Genomic DNA, 17,770 nt, shown 5'->3' with positions numbered 1-17,770 from the left:
AGCTGAGCCATATCGCATTAATTATCACAGGCGATACGTCAGTGATAATTAATGCGATATGGCTCAGCTTGTCAGTGAACTACGGCTCTGTGTAGTAAATGCCGCTCTATCTGAAAGTAGGTGATGGCGATTTACTACTAATCAAGGAACCGGCTTTACTGACGAGATGCGCCTAACAATGTCATGCGATATATCGCCCAGCCCTACCATGAACCACGTGACCGTGTGGCGGCGAGATCAAAGTGTCACAACTCTCTTTTTCTATGGCTCTGATTCAGCCAAAACACCCCCGCCCCCCCATTGTCTTGTCATTAATGTAGTGCATATTTACATATACGAGTAATCATTTCAGCGACAACTACAAAAGTGGACTCTAGATAGCATCATAAATGACAATATGGTTGTCAGTGCATGTGACACTACAAATAATTTTGGTTTTAATAAGATTTTCCCAATAAATAGGCAAGAATAAACCTGTGTCCTCCATGATTCCTGTTCATTTCGACAACAAAGCACTTGAATGCAACAAGCTCGTAATCACGACTCCTGAAGTGTGAAGTACGGAATTTCCGATAGCACGTGAAGGCGGCATAAGATACTTGTCTAGATTTCTCTGCTCACTTATGCAAGTTTATTATAAACCGCTACTGTGAAGTTTAAGTGAAGTCTACTTGTATCAGGTTTTTTTTTATAAATTAAAATTATATTAAATATATTACAAGACATATACGTCATACATGATGTGCACATGACCTTCTGTGACGCCCACGTCAATAAAACATACCACCTCTGTAATAAACACACGTTAGTCCCGTCCGAATCGGTACATGAAATCACTGATAAGAAGTGTAGCTCAAACGTCGTTTAGAAAACTAGTCCATTCCGAATAGGGCTTTAGAAATGGGTGGAAAATCATCTGCAAATGAACTGGGCCAGTGCAGTCAGAGGTGATGGGGTTGTGATTCTTGAGTTACCAAGTTCTTATGATGTGTTTCCTTAACAATCCTGTTTGGGAGACAGCACTCTGTAGTACGCCATTAATTATGGTGAACCAGCACAGGGAATATGCAAAGCGGGGATAAATTACTCTGGATCTTCATCTTACAGCTTGACTGCTCTGTCTGCTAAACAACCAACCTCAGATGGAGTAAATCTTGGAGATGCTTTGTAATTTGCATGGCGTCCTCTGGCATGCTAGTGTCTAACCCTGGCACCCTTGGAAAAGGCTGACAAAGCCAAGAGATGGGCTGGTTTCTAATGTGGGTGAAGAAAAATGCAGAGACGACATAAAACATTTTTAACCGTGGGGAGGATATCCACTACCTGGCTGTTACTATGTAACTTTCTAGAAGCTAATTCCACTGGATATTAAAAGTTTGCTCCTGGTACGTATTTCAAACTGTTGAACCTAAAGAAATATTTTATATTTTATTCGCTACTTAATAAACTAAAGCATCAGTGCCATGCTTTAAATGACCAAAGTCTAACACAGCAGAAATAAAAAATGGTATGGCATTAGGTCTTCACGATTTTGGGGGGAAATCTAATTGCGATTATTCTGGTTAAAATTGCGATTTTAAAATGCGATTATTATTTTTTATTTTTACAAATGAAAAATGTGTATAACATTGTGTTTATATATTATGACTAATAATAATTATGATTATTATTATTGCTAAATAAAAATAAGAAATATTACTATTACAATAACATTTTCATTATTAAACATTTTAAATGGAGCATTTAAGAATAAATATAACAGTATAATATTTATATTTTACAGAAAACCTATTAATATGCAGGTTAAAAATGTAATATGCAGACAGCCTATGACTAAAAATCATTAGAAAGTTCTAAGGATTTATTGTATAATTTTTTTTTTATAAAAATCAGTGCTTTTTATCTGTGATATAAATTTTTTAAAGTCGATGTCTTTAAAATGAAAAATGAGCCTCTTATGCACCGCTCTTCACTGACACACTGCATATATTTATTTCATTTAAAATCGCAGCCTTTGCGCTTTCATAATCGCACATAACCCAAATTGCGATTATGGTTCGATTTCGATTAATCGTGCAGCCCTATATGGCATGCGTTCTTCTATGAAATCAAAACAAAAAGAGAAAATGTTTTGTAATTATTATTTTTTTCATAATGAAAGTCAGTATAGTCCCTATTGAGGGTATATAAATATTGACAGTTTTGGGTGAACTATCACTAAGAGTACATTTTTAAAAACTGAACACGGTTACTTGAAGGTTACCACAAAGAAGTGTGATATAATCTGCATCTCTGCAAAGTTAACCCACAGAGAACTCGACTAGAAAGTAGTTCCAGCTCAACAACTTCATAAAAACATTTCTTGTATATTAAATAATTCATGTAAGTGTTTTAAAGATACAAGCTTGTGCTTTTAAACCCTCTGACCCACTGACCTGCTAAGCTTCCACCACTACACAGTACTGCATGATGGTAAATGCGTTTCCCATTCATTTTTGCAAGCTGAGGGATGAGTCAAAATTCTTTTCTTAGGTAATCAAAAGCACGCCACAAATGTTGGCCGCTGAATATTCTTTGGGTATGTCAGTGTCTGCAACAAGAAGGCGAGTTACGCCTGTTTTCTCTTGATATCTACAAATAATTTGAAAGTACAAAATGTGCATGCGAAGCTAAGTGGCATGTTCAGACTCAGCATGCAGATGTTTCTTGCGGTGTGTATGTCAAGGCCAGTGCAGCCGTATTTTTACCCTTGACTCCTGGTTTTGACTAACTCCTCTACCTCCATTCAGCTGAATGGACTGTCAAAGCCAACTTTGCATCATGTCGGCATCGCATTTACGCTGTGGATTCAAAATGTTCAAGCGTCCAACTAGACGCGAACTTGACGCTCTATTTGCGTTTGGTCTGAACGCAGCATAACACTCCTACTTTTTTTTTTTTCCGAAGGACATCCTGGGATTTTTTAATGAATGCACCTCTTGATGGAAATAAATGTTGTGATGTTATTTCCATCAAGAGGTGCATCAATTTTCGGTCAAGATCTTGAAAGTCTCCTCCAGGACATCCCAAAGACTTTCAGTGAATTTAAGGTTTGGACTCAGAGGTGCCAATTCATGTGTGAAAATGATTCTTCATGCTCCCTCCCAAACATTCTTTCAGATTTGAGTTTTTGAACATATTTTCTTCCTCTCGCAGTAAGTCATTCCAAGAATCCTGGCAACGGATGTTTACACATAGCCTATCCCAGCCACTGCACTAGCCATTATTTTGAATCGAAGGAGATGTAGGCACAGCTCGGCCAGAGCCTCTAAGCTTGCTAAAGCTGAAGTTTCCTCCTAATCTCTAACCGTTTCTCCTCATAATCTCCTCCATATCGTTTTAAAATATAAAAACCACACTTCATTCACCCCAGATGTCTGAATTGTTCCCCATCTGCTAATATTGTGCACTGTCGAAAATGGTAAATGTGTGAACAACTGACCGATTTCCGAAACCCATCTACAGCTAGGGATGTACGATTAATCGAAAAATAACCGAAACCGACATTCAGAACCTCTAACCGACGTATTTTTCCCATGTCGGTTATTTCGGTTTTCACGTGACTCTGCCCAGTCAGTCACATCAAGTGCAGTTTGCAGGCACACAGATGCAGGAGCAGTTATCTGTGTTTATAGATGCCCAGAATCAAAAATAGTAACTGCATGTTTTACACAGTTTATACAGGTCAGTCAATCGCCGTTCTTATAGCCTATACACGCTGCCACGGACACACACACACACACGGCGCGCGCAAGCCCCAAAGCCGCTTTCACTTTCATGCTCAAAGTTTGTCAAGTACATGCGTTTAAAGGCTTGCCAGTTTCAACATTTAAAGCGATTGTGCACTATTCAAAAACAATCTTTCTGTGATAACAGAGAGTCGAGCTGTGTCGCATCTCTGACAACGCGCGCGCCCTGAAGGCAGACTCTTTTATCTGCGTCCTCACAAAGCTTTGTCATTTCTATGTGTTTTAAGCCCTGCCAGTTTGAACATTAAAGCGAGTTTCGACCATCAGATGTGTATTATGTTGAACTAATGCCTGGTATATTGTGACAAACGAACACTCATACAGTAGCTCGCACATCACGTGAAGATCGCGCGCAGAAACTCAGTGTCACCGCTGTCCTGTGACTAAAGTAGGGCCCTATGAAATCCGTTTTATTTTTTCCCAAATTCCGTTTTATTTTTTCCCAAATTCCGTTTTTTCCGTTTTAATTTTTGCTAATTCCTTTTTTTTCCGTTTTAATTTTTGCAAATTCAGTTTTTTTTACCCTTAACTGTTATTTTAGTCGTAAAAAGAGTGTTTTTAATGTTAATATAATAGAACATAAAACATAAAATAGGAATGACAAACATCAAACAGGTAACAAACATCACATTTACTTTTCAGGACAAATACTGCAACATAACACTGCACTCTAAGCACTTCAAGTCACAACTAGATATTAGTGCTGTGAATTGATAATTAAAAAAAACCCAGAATTAATTGCATTTTTTCTGTAATTAATCATGATTAATTGCAATTAAAAACATTGGAGTTTTTAATATTTTGATATTGTAATAATTTCAGTTACTCTCCAAATTAATTTAGAAACAATTTAAAGACAGCATATTTTAAATGTGTGTTGTAATGGCATCTTTTTATGAATGAAGGCCAGTATCACTGATATTAATGTCTATATGAAACATTGATGACGTTACATTACAGTATAACTGAAAGCTACCGATTTCACCATTTATTAGGCTTTAAAAAATAACTTTTAATTTAATTGAACTTAAAACAATCTTTACATAAACCCATTATAATAAATGTTATATTTACCTGTGGCCTTCCCTGTCAGACATAGTCTACACAGAAATTGAATAAAGTTATCAACACCTTTCTTAACTGCATAAATAATAAGTGAAATATAGATGAATCATCATTAAAACTACAATCTTCTGTTCCCGTTGTTCTTTGAACATTAATGACAGACATTATCAGTGCTCCTGTCACTTTAAGAACAGCCGCTTCTGAACATGATGTGGATAATGCTGCCTTCACGTGCTATCGGAAATTTGATGATTCCGACTTCTGAAGTCGTGATTACGAGCGCATTGCATTCAAGTTTCAAAATGTGAGGGCGTTCATGTGCAATGTTTACCTAGGAAACTCGTATATTACGATAATTCCGAGAGCACGTGAAGGCAGCATAAGACGCGCTGATCCGCGCATCTCATTTTCTCTCAAGTTCATTTAAGGCATTATTTTCCATACAGTACATTGAAGTGCATTAAAAACCAGGCAAAATACAGCAAGCACTACCTGAGGGAACTGCTCGGCTCTGTACTGAGGGCGGTGTGAACGGGGCTTTAGCGTTGAGTTTCTTAACTTTTCCGCTGATGAAAGCAGAGCCGTGGTGAGCCATACTTTCATTGTTTTGAAGGCGGAGCTGAAATGACGGGAGGGGTTGAGTCGCCCAGATTTGCTTCCCCCGGTCTGCATTTTCCCCAGACATACGTTCTTCTCCCACACAAAACCGCATTTCATTCCAAATATGTCAAATTCCGGGAAATTCCGCGTTAACAATAGATTCCGCGTTAATATGCCAATTCCGCGATTCGGTGATCGCGGAAATCATAGGGCCCTACTAAAGTAAAGTCACTAAAGTAGCTTAGAAACTCAACCGTTATAGGCATATATTTTAATACCTTTGAAGTAAGTAAGCTACAAACCACAGCTTCAGAATGAATAGAGACGGTATGAGTAATTCACACGCACAATCACTCTCTCATTAATGCATTCAAATAAATGTAATGTAGGTCTACTGTGTCAATTTATCTGTATCTGATGTACAACAAACAGAAATCTGCTCCATAGACAATAACTGCTGAAAGAGAACCGTTTCCTTCAAGTGTTTTAAAATCACAAAGAAATGCACTTTTTCATTAGAAAACAAACCTTATCAGGAACTTACTCAAAAACCTTACGAGGGCAAAAAAAGAAAAGAAAAGAGCAAAATAATCATTCATTAATCGTAATCGAGGTAAAATGTTAAATTAATCGAGGTTTTTATTTTTGGACAAATCGTTACAGCCCTATCTACAGCGTCTATTTATAATGTAGGGGGCGGGACGCTTCGGATTCTAGAGAGCATTTGATTGGGCAGAAAATCTGATGAGAAGCTGAAGTGCAGTGTGATGTCATCAAAATCATTGATCCATATTGGCGGAAGTGAGAGACTGTAAGTTTTGAATGCTTATATCTTCTAAACATGAATTTTGTCATTGTTTTGGGGCACACTAGCTTATAGATAACAGTAAGGCTAACCTATTCATAAAAAAGCCAAAAAAAGTTAGATTTCATGGCGACTTTAAAGAGTGATCGACTTTTACATACGCCAGGTGACCTGTAAATGCGAAAAAAACATTGCAGTTTTGCAAAATATTCCTTTTTCGAATTGCCTGAAAAACCATCTCATGCAAGCGTAAAAACATTTTTGCGATACATGTGTTTGTGTAAATACACCGTTTTTTTTTCCATTGGCCGTTTTATTTAATTTTTTTTTCAATTCGCAATTTTAATTTGCGTGATCTGAAGGGTAATGGATACACGGCTATAGTACCATTTACCTATTTAAATCCAAACAGTGACTTTTTTTGGCTTGGCAGTGTACTATATAGCAGGGTTTCTTAACACCAGTGCTTGGGACCCACCTTCAAATAAAGTTTTAGACATCATCTTATTTAACATACAAGCTGATGAGTTGAATCATCAGCGTTAATTAGTGACATCTAAAGCTGCGTTTCCACGGGTCTAAAGGAACTTTCCCCAGGAACTAGGGGGTGGTACTCGGTGTGTTTCGACCGCAGGAACCAGGGTCTAAATGAAGTTCCGGGTAAATATTCCCCCCTCAAAACGGCCCTGCTCGCGAGGTAGTACTTTTTCAAAGTTCAGGAACTTTCGGGGGTGGGACTTGTGCGCTGAACATGCTGATTGGTTGAGCTCACGCAGCATTTTATTTCAACCGGCATTTTTAAAGTCTTGCAAGGTTTGTTCTGCGTTCAGTAAATATTAGTCTTGCTCTTTCTGTCCGATGGTGCGCGTTCGTCTCAGCCATCTCACAGTCAATGTCCGTAATAGCTGACAATAACATCCTTTGTCTTATTTTAAATCTAGCTTTCAGAATACGCTTTAGTATCAGTGCTCGTCTCTTTTCCGCCATTTTGTTAATTACATCTTTAGTAAACCAATACATAACTAGCAAAAGCAGCGCTGCTTGCATCTCCTCCATACTTGTTATTGTTGCAGACAGTATCGCACAAAAAATGATTACTGTCCGTCGCTGACTGGGAGGAGAAGCCGCGCGCAGTCCCACGTCTCTGGACTAATTTGCCTAATCTTCACGGTACTTTAGACCGCAGTGGAAACGCAGACAGTAGCAGGTCTGGGGGGAAAAAAGTTCCTGGGAAAAAAGTTCCTGTAACAAATTGTTCCGAGTAATTTCGGTGGAAACGGGGCTTAAGGGTCCCAAGGACAGGAGTTGACAAACACTGCTCTACAGAACATACTTTTTAATGGTTGCGAAGTAATTGAGTCATTGTGGTCACAACGACACACATCCTTGGTTCACACAGACACATTGTGCCAATGCATTATTGCTAGGGTGTAAAGCCATGATTGTATTTTCGGTAACACTTTATTTTGATGGTCCTTTTTGAACATTCTGTTGACTATCTGTATGTAACTTTGCAACTACATGTCAACTAACTCTTATTAGAGTGTTAGTAGACTGTCTGCTTAATATCTGCAAGCTCTTTATTGTAATTGTCCTCCCAACAGACATTCTACTGAATATAAGTAACTTTGAAAGTACATGTCAACTTATTCTACTAACCCTACCATTATACTAATACTCTACTAACACTCTATTGAGAGTTTGTAGACATGTAGGTGCAACGTTACTCATATTCAACATAATGTGTGAAAGGGACCATCAAAATAAAGTGAAACTGTGTTTTCTAGTATTCCGGCATCCCAGCATGTATTCACACAGAAGTATTTCCAGCAATTTTCACACACAAAAAAAACATGTAAAGGACCCCCTGGGTAAACGCACTAATGTTGTTTTCAATCCTTTACACAAATTGCAAAATGCTCACAGCTTGAAAAATATTCCGACTAGGAATATTGTCAGTGGTTCTGCAAAATGGTGATGGATAACAAACTGAAATGTAAGCAGAGAAAAGATTGACTTGGACACACATGACTATATTTAAAGCTAATCTTAAGCAAGCTGTTTGTGAAAAAAATGTCACTCTGTAAAAAAGATTTTCCACCAGGCTGCAGACAGCTCAGACATTTGATATGAGGTGCAATGACTGCCAGGACATTTTTGAAGAACTGCTACAAGTTTAACCTCCTCCTCCTCCTCCTCCTCCTCCTCCTCCTCCTCCTATAGTCACAAAATTGTCTGTATTTATGGTCATCTCTGAAAATCCAAGGCATTAAGTTTTGCTATGCCTTTGCAGAGGGGTTCGAAGTGCGTTTTTGTTTTAAAATGAAAACGATCCTCGTCTACACTGGCGTTTCCATTGCGTTTCAGAAACAACCTCTGTCAACAATCAACTTAGGCATGCAGTGTTTTTGGGAAACGTGGCCCTGGTCTGTTATTATCACGTTCCGGTAACGGAAACGCCAGAGTAGTGTAGACAACAGTATAACCGTAGCAAAAGTTATGCGTTTTAAAACGAAAACGCACTAGTGTAAACGGGGCCTAAGGCAGGAGTATCTGATCCTGCTCCCGAAGGGCAACCTTATCTCAAGCCGTAGCGCATTTCCTGGACGAGAACAGAATGTCCTCATCAAAACAGACGAAGAAGCAGCAATGTGCGATATGTAAAATAACACGACCATTAACATTAAACAGCATATACACTCACCTAAAGCATTATTAGGAACACCTGTTCAATTTCTCATTAATGCAATTATCTAATCAACCAATCACATGGCAGTTGCTTCAATGCATTTAGGGGTGTGGTCCTGGTCAAGATAATCTCCTGAACTCCAAACTGAATGTCAGAATGGGAAAGAAAGGTGATTTAAGCAATTTTGAGCGTGGCATGGTTGTTGGTGCCAGACGGGCCGGTCTGAGTATTTCACAATCTGCTCAGTTACTGGGACTTTCACGCACAACCATTTCTAGGGTTTACAAAGTTGTACAATGTACAAATGTAGAAATGGTGTGAAAAGGGAAAAACATCCAGTATGCGGCAGTCCTGTGGGCAAAAATGCCTTGTTGATGCTAGAGGTCAGAGGAGAATGGGCCGACTGATTCAAGCTGATAGAAGAGCAACTTTGACTGAAATAACCACTCGTTACAACTGAGGTATGCAGCAACGCATTTGTGAAGCCACAACACGCACAACCTTGAGGCAGATGGGCTACAACAGCAGAAGACCCCACCGGGTACCACTCATCTCCACTACAAATAGGAAAAAGAGGCTACAATTTGCACGAGCTCACCAAAATTGGACAGTTGAAGACTGGAAAAATGTTGCCTGGTCTGATGAGTCTCGATTTCTGTTGAGACATTCAGATGGAATTTGACGTAAATAGAATGAGAACATGGATCCATCATGCCTTGTTACCACTGTGCAGGCTGGTGGTGGTGGTGTAATGGTGTGGGGGATGTTTTCTTGGCACACTTTAGGCCTCTTAGTGCCAATTGGGCATTGTTTAAATGCCACGGCCTACCTGAGCATTGTTTCGGACCATGTCCATCCCTTTATGACCACCATGTACCCATCCTCTGATGGCTACTTCCAGCAGGATAATGCACCGTCACAAAGCTCCAATCATTTCAAATTGGTTTCTTGAACATGACAATGAGTTCACTGTACTAAAATGGCCCCCACAGTCACCAGATCTCAACCCAATAGAGCATCTTTGGGATGTGGTGGAACGGGAGCTTCGTGCCCTGGATGTGCATCCCACAAATCTCCAATCTTATCAATATGGGCCAACATTTCTAAAGAATGCTTTCAGCATCTTGTTGAATCAATGCCACGTAGAATTAAGGCAGTTCTGAAGGCGAAAGAGGGTCAAACACAGTATTAGTATGGTGTTCCTAATAATCCTTTAGGTGAGTGTATAAATCACAACTGCCTAATGTTATTGAATGAAATGTCAACCCAGGACGAGTTATAGGACTGAAGCTTGTTGATGAACTTGATCTACAACATCTGTGTTTTGTTCATTCGGATGTAATTTTAGTCTTTTACAAAAACGTGATTTTCTCATTTTTATGCTCAAAATGTAGCTTTTTCATGAAACTTGCAACATTCAATTGTAGATTGAAAAAATAATGTATGAAGCTAGAATAAAACAGTGGGTCTGTTCTTTCTTTTGATATATTGCATGTTTAGATATTCATTCAAGATATTCTGTGGGCCATGAAACTTGTGAAAATGACCATAAATGCTGGCGGTGACCACTCAAGTTATTTCAGTCTCTTTGGCACTGATAAGAAAAAAAGAGAGCCGATCGCACCGACTCGAGGGGGTTAAACACAACTGTTGTCCACTTTAAACCACTTCTGTCCGGATTTCTTCTAGGGTACGGTCTATGGATGGGTTTTTTCCGATCTAAATGGACAAAATAAACTTGCGCAATTTACATATGAACACGCACGGACACAATAGAAAAACACAGAGAATCAGCTTTCGTTTCCGCTCAGAGTGTGTGTTGGGAATGGTGAGAGAACATTGTGCTTGGTAGGTTTTTCATTTCCATGCCAAACTTAGGTCTTCATCTGTCAAAGTTTTATCCCGTCTGGCTAGCGCGCTTCCCATGTTTACACATTAGGTCAGTAAGCGGAGAGTAGGCGGTCTTTAATGGCTGTTCGATTGCGTTTACACTACGAAAGCAATTCGGTCAAGTGCCTCTTCTGACTAACACTGGAAGTGGTCGAAAGTAGACAAGCTCAAAACGTTTTAGACCCCGTTTACATCTGTATTTAATGTCGCCCACTTGTGATACAACCGACCAAAATGCATCTTAGACCAGTCATTCCCAAACTGTGGTCCGCGGACCACTAGTGGTCCGTGAGGGTACTGCAGGTGGTCCGTGGAAAGGCAAAATAAAATAAAATAAAATATTTTTTTACCTTCATTTTAACAGGAAATTCCCATAAAAAAATAAAAGTAAAAAGAATATGTAGGCCTAAATTGATATAACATTTGTATTAAATTGTCAAGTTATTGTGCGATTACTAAAATAGGCTAGTGGCGCTCGGCCGTGATGTTCAAGTTCAGTGCCGTTATGGATCGGTGGATAGCAACAGGTTCTCTGAAGAGAAAAGAGACTGAGGCAGAAGTTACAAAAAATGAAGAGATTGACAGTGAGTCGGATGCATCTATGAGCCAGAATAAATAAATTAAATATCTGGCAGCCGTTGAGTGCAGTAAACTTTCTTTTAACAAGCCTGTTGTACTGATATGATGACTAGTTATAGTTTTAGTGCTACTAAGCCTATTTAGAGGTGCGGAATAATTCAGGTAGGACTGTGTGTAGACATATTTTATTATGTGTGTTATGAGGTGGTCCGCAAATTGTTTTGATTACAAATAGTGGTCCACACACACAAAAAGTTTGAAAACCCCTGTCTTAGACCCTGTTTACACCCGGTATTATGATGTTATGGTCTCTTGATATGGAAGAATGTAAGTGTCTGATTTTTCCACTGTTTTAACCACCCGCCAGTAGTAGTTCTGATCATTAAGAAATGTAATGCACACCTCTCTCCAACAATGCTTGCAATGCTTACATTAGCAAGTGAACAATGATACACAACTTAGGATGCATGTAAGCTGAATGTCTAGGCTCTTGCAAGTTCTGGGAACAAGATTATAATAACTTTAGTTTGTGTAAGGGTATTCATATCTCAGATCGAAGCGTGTGTTTGGTACCAGTGTGTCCACAATTATGGTCTCCTGCCTTTGCATTTCCCAGCAAAGGTCCAAGGGCAACAAAGGGATTAGAGAACTGTCGGCTTGGAAAGCAAGAGCTTCGGTATGAGCGCCAAGCGCCAGGCCACAGAGACAGGAGGCTGCCTCCTACTGCGGAGGTGAAGGGAAAAAGCTACCACAAGCAAAACAAATACACAGGACAGTGCAAATAAATACCTTGGGAGGGAATACCGTATGCCTTGCTGTGCCCACCAGAGATCAGGAACTTCCTGAATAAGAATATTTAGTCAAGTATCACTGTACATCTATAAACAGGTTTGCTGTAGCTTCAGCAGGTTTGTTTTTGGCACCAAGAGGACTTCCCTTTGTGTGGGACACGTTTTTAAAATGGACACGTCTCATTCCCATTCATTTACGTTTTGGGGACATCAGGAAGATGTCTGGTCAAACAAACCCCATGTTAGAAAACGAGAGGAATGTGGTTTGGAATTAGAGCTTGCACACCAAACTCATGGAAAGAACGTCTGTTATTGGGCACAACTTGTGCTTCCAGGTTGTGTGTGTTATGTCGATTAATGGAAACTCAAATATTTATTGAAATTCATTCAATGTTCTTTTAGACACAAGAATAGAAATGAAAGCTATACCTGCAGCCTTTGGAGCCGCTGTGGCTTTTTTCATGAATGTAATAAATGACTTGCAAATTGGCATGTGCAGACAAAACGCTCTAATGTTAGCAATTGACGATGGTTTGCAGGCAGATTCTTTTTGAAGTGGCCCACATTCAGAAATATTTGATACTATACATGCATTTTCGATGGCGGCCATGTTTTTTGAGCTACGCCAATGTCCTCCGAGACTATCATGGCACTGTGGACAAAGACAGTGCATGGCAATGTTCAAGTCAATTGGACTAGCGTTTGGGTGTTTTTTCCCCCCTATTATAGCGCCAGCAAGTGGCTAATCATCGTGATTTTTGTCACGTGACCTCAGATTGAGCTCATACACTTTATGAAATAAATAAATGTCCTTCCCAGTCAAGTGTTTATCTGTACTTTTTAACATTTTATTCTTGCTTCGGTGATTCAATTCAGCATTGTAACCAAAAATGTGAATAAAAATTAGTGCATGGAAACCCATGAAGAGATTTTTTTCCCTCTGGATGGAATAACATTCACAAACTGGGTGAATCCAGAAATATATATATTAAACGGGACCTATTATGGCCCTTTTTACAAGATGTAATGCAAGTCTCTGGTGTCCCCAGAATGTGTCTGAAGTTTCAGCTCAAAATACCCCACAGATCATTTAGTATGCCATGTTGTAAATGCCTATTTTGAGTGGAAGGAAAAACATGCTGTTTTTGTGCATGTATCTTCAAATGCAAATGAGCTGCTGCTCCTTCCCTGCCTCCTCTATCGTGGTCCCGCTCACATGACAGTTCTTAATCATCATGAAAGTTTATCTGCATGTGTTTTAACGCCATAGTGTAAACTTCTGAAGCACGCACACAGAGAGCTGGATGTCAGACGGCGCGTCCCCTGAGTATTAAACTAAGTTCTCTTTCACATCTTATTGCGCTTAAACTGTCAAATACACAAAGTTATGTCAAAAACACACAAAGTTCACATAAACACTGTTGGTTATGTCTGTGAACGTAAACAGCAAGTAAAGAAATTACATGTGTGTATATTAGATCTGTGTATTAACAGTACCTACTGCTGTATATGCTGTTAATATAAATCAAACAACAAAATAAAAACAGAAAATCACTCACTGCTCTTGATTGAACTAACTTTAGTAGCTTTAATAAGAATACATTTCGTGGGTGGGGCCTAAGAAATGTGATGTCACACTGCATAGAAAATGCTTGTTCTGAGACACTAATGACTTATGATTTATGGGGATTAAAAAAAGGAGTTGGTGGATTTTTACCATTATAGGGTGGTTGTGTACGCACACTGCCGACACATGTTTATGTTCAAACACCAAAAGTGAATTTTGCATAATAGGTCCCCTTTAAGAAATTAAAATCGGGTCAATTTTGATTTAATGTTGACTAATGTCTGAGCCAGGAAAGACATTGTCATATGCAAATCATCCGTCTTAATTACCTTGGGCACTGTGAAATGTGGCAAGACCAGATGATGCAAAATTGGCATGAAACTCCCACAAATTGCCTTTACATCCCACCAAATTACAATTCTGGGGCATTGGACTGGTCTTGGCTCTGCTTAAGTCTGACTCATCTAATTGAATTAGGCTAACCTCAAGTGCTAGGCTTGGGGAAGCAGGTGAAGGATTGCCCCGTGGAAATACTCTAAATCTCCCTGGCAAGAGGCTTCTACCCATTTCCACATAAGTGAACTAGATGCTAGGTGTTTTGCTGACATGGCTTAGGTGAACTAATCATGTTAAACTAACATGGTTCTTAGTGGCTATGAAAAGCTAAACACAATGACATTTACTATCATAATCAAGCGCATGCCAATGCTTCCCACACTGTGTTTGGAGAACAGTCGCATCCGGTCAAGGTAATCATTGGTTTAGGTGATGTATACTGTCTCTAAGGGGGAAAATATAGAATGGTCACAATAATAACCTTTTTTTTTTTTTAAACATATGTTATTTATTTTCATTTACTGTATGACAGTGCAGTTTGATGTGTAAAATTAGCCTATAATTGGAAAGAGGGAAGAATCGTGGACTGTAAAGTGCTAGCTGGGCGATCTTCGCTGCTTCCTTCTGTAAGCAAATTTCTATACAAAGACACCATTTTTGCAGGGGTTTTTTTTTCTTCAAAACCCCACTCTTTTTTCACTCCAGCTGCACTAGACCGTCTCCACAAGTTTATTTTTGAGACGAGGTGTTCTATCACGTACTAAATGAAGGCTGAGTAGAAGAAGGGGCTAAAATAATGCTACTATTATATGACATTTCTATGGGTGTCTGAAAAGTGGATGTTTCAAAGGTTATTCTTTTGTTGTTGTTCTTTAAGGCTTCCTGCTGTTGTGCATTACTAGAAACTATAAGGCTATGTTCAGTTTTTGGGATTTAAAACACATTTACTTACAGGTGTGAGTTTCGATATATCCCATACTGACTGTGAACGTGCAACGAGAGTCAAGCCCGTATTCTCTGACCAGTAACCACGACAGTGACCAAAGTAACATCAAAGATGGCGACATTCATAAAACTGAAAGTCTTACAGACTAAGATCTAACAAGAACTAAAACCTTCAGATAACACACAGCTCATATCTCAGTCGCTACAAGTTACTGAAACATATGGAAGCTTGTTTCCTCCACTGAATAAAAAAGGTAATTGTAAATTTTTCAGATTTTTTTTCCTCAGAATTGTGTGATATAAACTGGCAAATGCGAGTTATAAAGTCAGAATTGTGAGATATAAATGGTTTTTTTTTTACTTTATAAGTTGGTTGTCACTCTTGTTAATAACCGTATTGTGTGTGTGAACGTAACCGTATTAAGGACTCAAATACAGGACTGACAACCGTATTCTGTTGCTGTGTGAACGTGGCCTAAATAATCACATGACATTTATTTGTTTACTGCTAATATGGAGAAGACTTTGAGGGTTTATTGCCCTCTCTGCCCATGCAGAACTTACAGTAGCTTTGCTGTAGTCTTTATTTATGTAACTTCAAGCTCAATGACAGTGTGCATTAGTGCAGTGTCATCTAACAGTTAGTCATTACAGCAAGTACGGAGTGCTCTTTCCTGTTACTTAAAAAGAAAATGTTTGAGAACATAATGTATTTCTGCAACGCCAGCACCGCAACCTAAAGGGTTACTGGGATAAGTACAAAGTCTGACCTATGGCCTTTTCTTGTGATTCTGGGCAGAGAATATATAGTTCTTCAATATCAAAATACCAGTTACTGATTCTATAATTAGAGACCTTTAATTCTGTGCTTTATATTTTATTGACCACATTTCATAAATAACACTTAAAATTTCAGTTTTGAACTTTTACTGGAGTAAATTACGTTTCCGCTGACTTGATCATCAGTTTAATCACAAATACATTCTGTTTTTAGGTTTTCACTTTCCTTTTTGTTCCATGAACAATGTATAAATGGGGCCTGGAAAGGCGTTGTGGTGTCAATTGACTTTTTGGTTCAACTTTTGACATTCTACTAACTATAAGTACATTTCTAACTACGTCAACTAGCAGTCATTAGAGTATTAGTAGACTGTCTGCTTAATATCTACTAACACTTTTTTTTGATGCTCCTCAACAAATTCTACTGACTACAAGTAACTTTGCAACTACATGTCAACATATTCTACTAACCCCAACCTAACAGTCTACTAATACTCTACTGAGTTAGTTGACGTCGTTGCAAAGTTACTTATACACTGAACAAAAATTATAATTTTGTTTTTGCCCCCATTTTCTTGTGACATCTGTGGCATTGTGCGGTGATAAAACTGCACATTTTAGAGTGGCATTTTATTGTGGGCAGCCTAATGCAGAGTTCAGACTGCACGATTTTCAAACTCGTCGGATCACTGCTCTTTTCACACTGCATGACTATCTGGGGTAGCATTCAGTCACTGCTGTGTTCACACTGCACGATGGATCGTGCGACAGGAGGTTTTATACTGCATGACTTTACAATAAGAAGAATTGCCGACAACTCTCTCCGGTGCGCAAACTACGTTTCACAACCAAACACACGTGACAAGTAAACAACGTGAGATTTCGCGTGTCAGACCGGAATTGTTATTAAAAATTATAGACTGCAGAAAGTTTGCGATCCAAATTGTCTGTGCGCTGATTTGCAGCGAAAAGGAGAAAACGAAAAAAGAATATGGAGGAGGAAATGGTTGGGGAGACACAGGGAGCAAGGATTGTGTTCTGCAAAGATGATTAAATAAATCATTTTGCAATGTACTACTTCTGCGGCTGGTCAAGCAAATGTTTGTGATTTTGTTTCTATTTGATATCATTATAAATATATCTATTAAAATACTGATATTCTGGTCTATAACTCCTCCCCGAACCTCCCGCTGCCCTGTATCTTGCTCTCTCATTGGCTGTCGGTCATCGCCGATGTAAATTTCAGTCAGAACACATTTCACACAGCAGGAGTTTGAATCGCCGACAGATATTTAGCACACCAAATATTTCACGGGCGTCAGCGATTCTCTCTGATCGTGTCTTTGATAATTCACACCGATTTGCCTATGATTCCGGGCATTTGTCGGCGATTCCGCAAAACCTGTCGGCGAGTCACACCTGTGCAATAATCATTCCGTCTAATCGGCATCTTGATATGCCACACATGTGAGGTGGATGGATTATCTTGGCAAAGAAGAAGTGCTCACTAACACAGATTTAGACCGATTTGTGAACAATATGTGAGAGAAATAGGCCTTTTGTGTACATAGAAAAAGTCTTAGACCTTTGAGTTCATCTCATGAAAAATGGGGGCAAAAACCAAAGTGTTGCGTTTATAATTTTGCTCAGTGTAGTTCTGTCATGGCCAATATGGCAATGTTAATGTATATGGTCTTGGCGGAATAGATCTGATACGCTGCTGCTGCTGCTGCAGAGCAAGTACAGAGACTTGCTTCTGCCAATACATTCACAGACATTGCTGTGAGCATGTAAGACATGCTGCTGCTGCACATGTAACATACATTAAATAACCCCTGTAGCAGATCTATACAGGTGGAGCTGGGGAAGGTGGAGGGTTTCTGAAAGTGCGCTGCAGACAGCTAACAGCGACACTACCGGTATTTGTTTGAATGA

This window comes from Gobio gobio, assembly GCF_949357685.1.
Source record: "Gobio gobio genome assembly, chromosome: 13".
Taxonomy (NCBI): domain Eukaryota; kingdom Metazoa; phylum Chordata; class Actinopteri; order Cypriniformes; family Gobionidae; genus Gobio; species Gobio gobio.
This window is presented reverse-complemented; position numbering follows the sequence as displayed.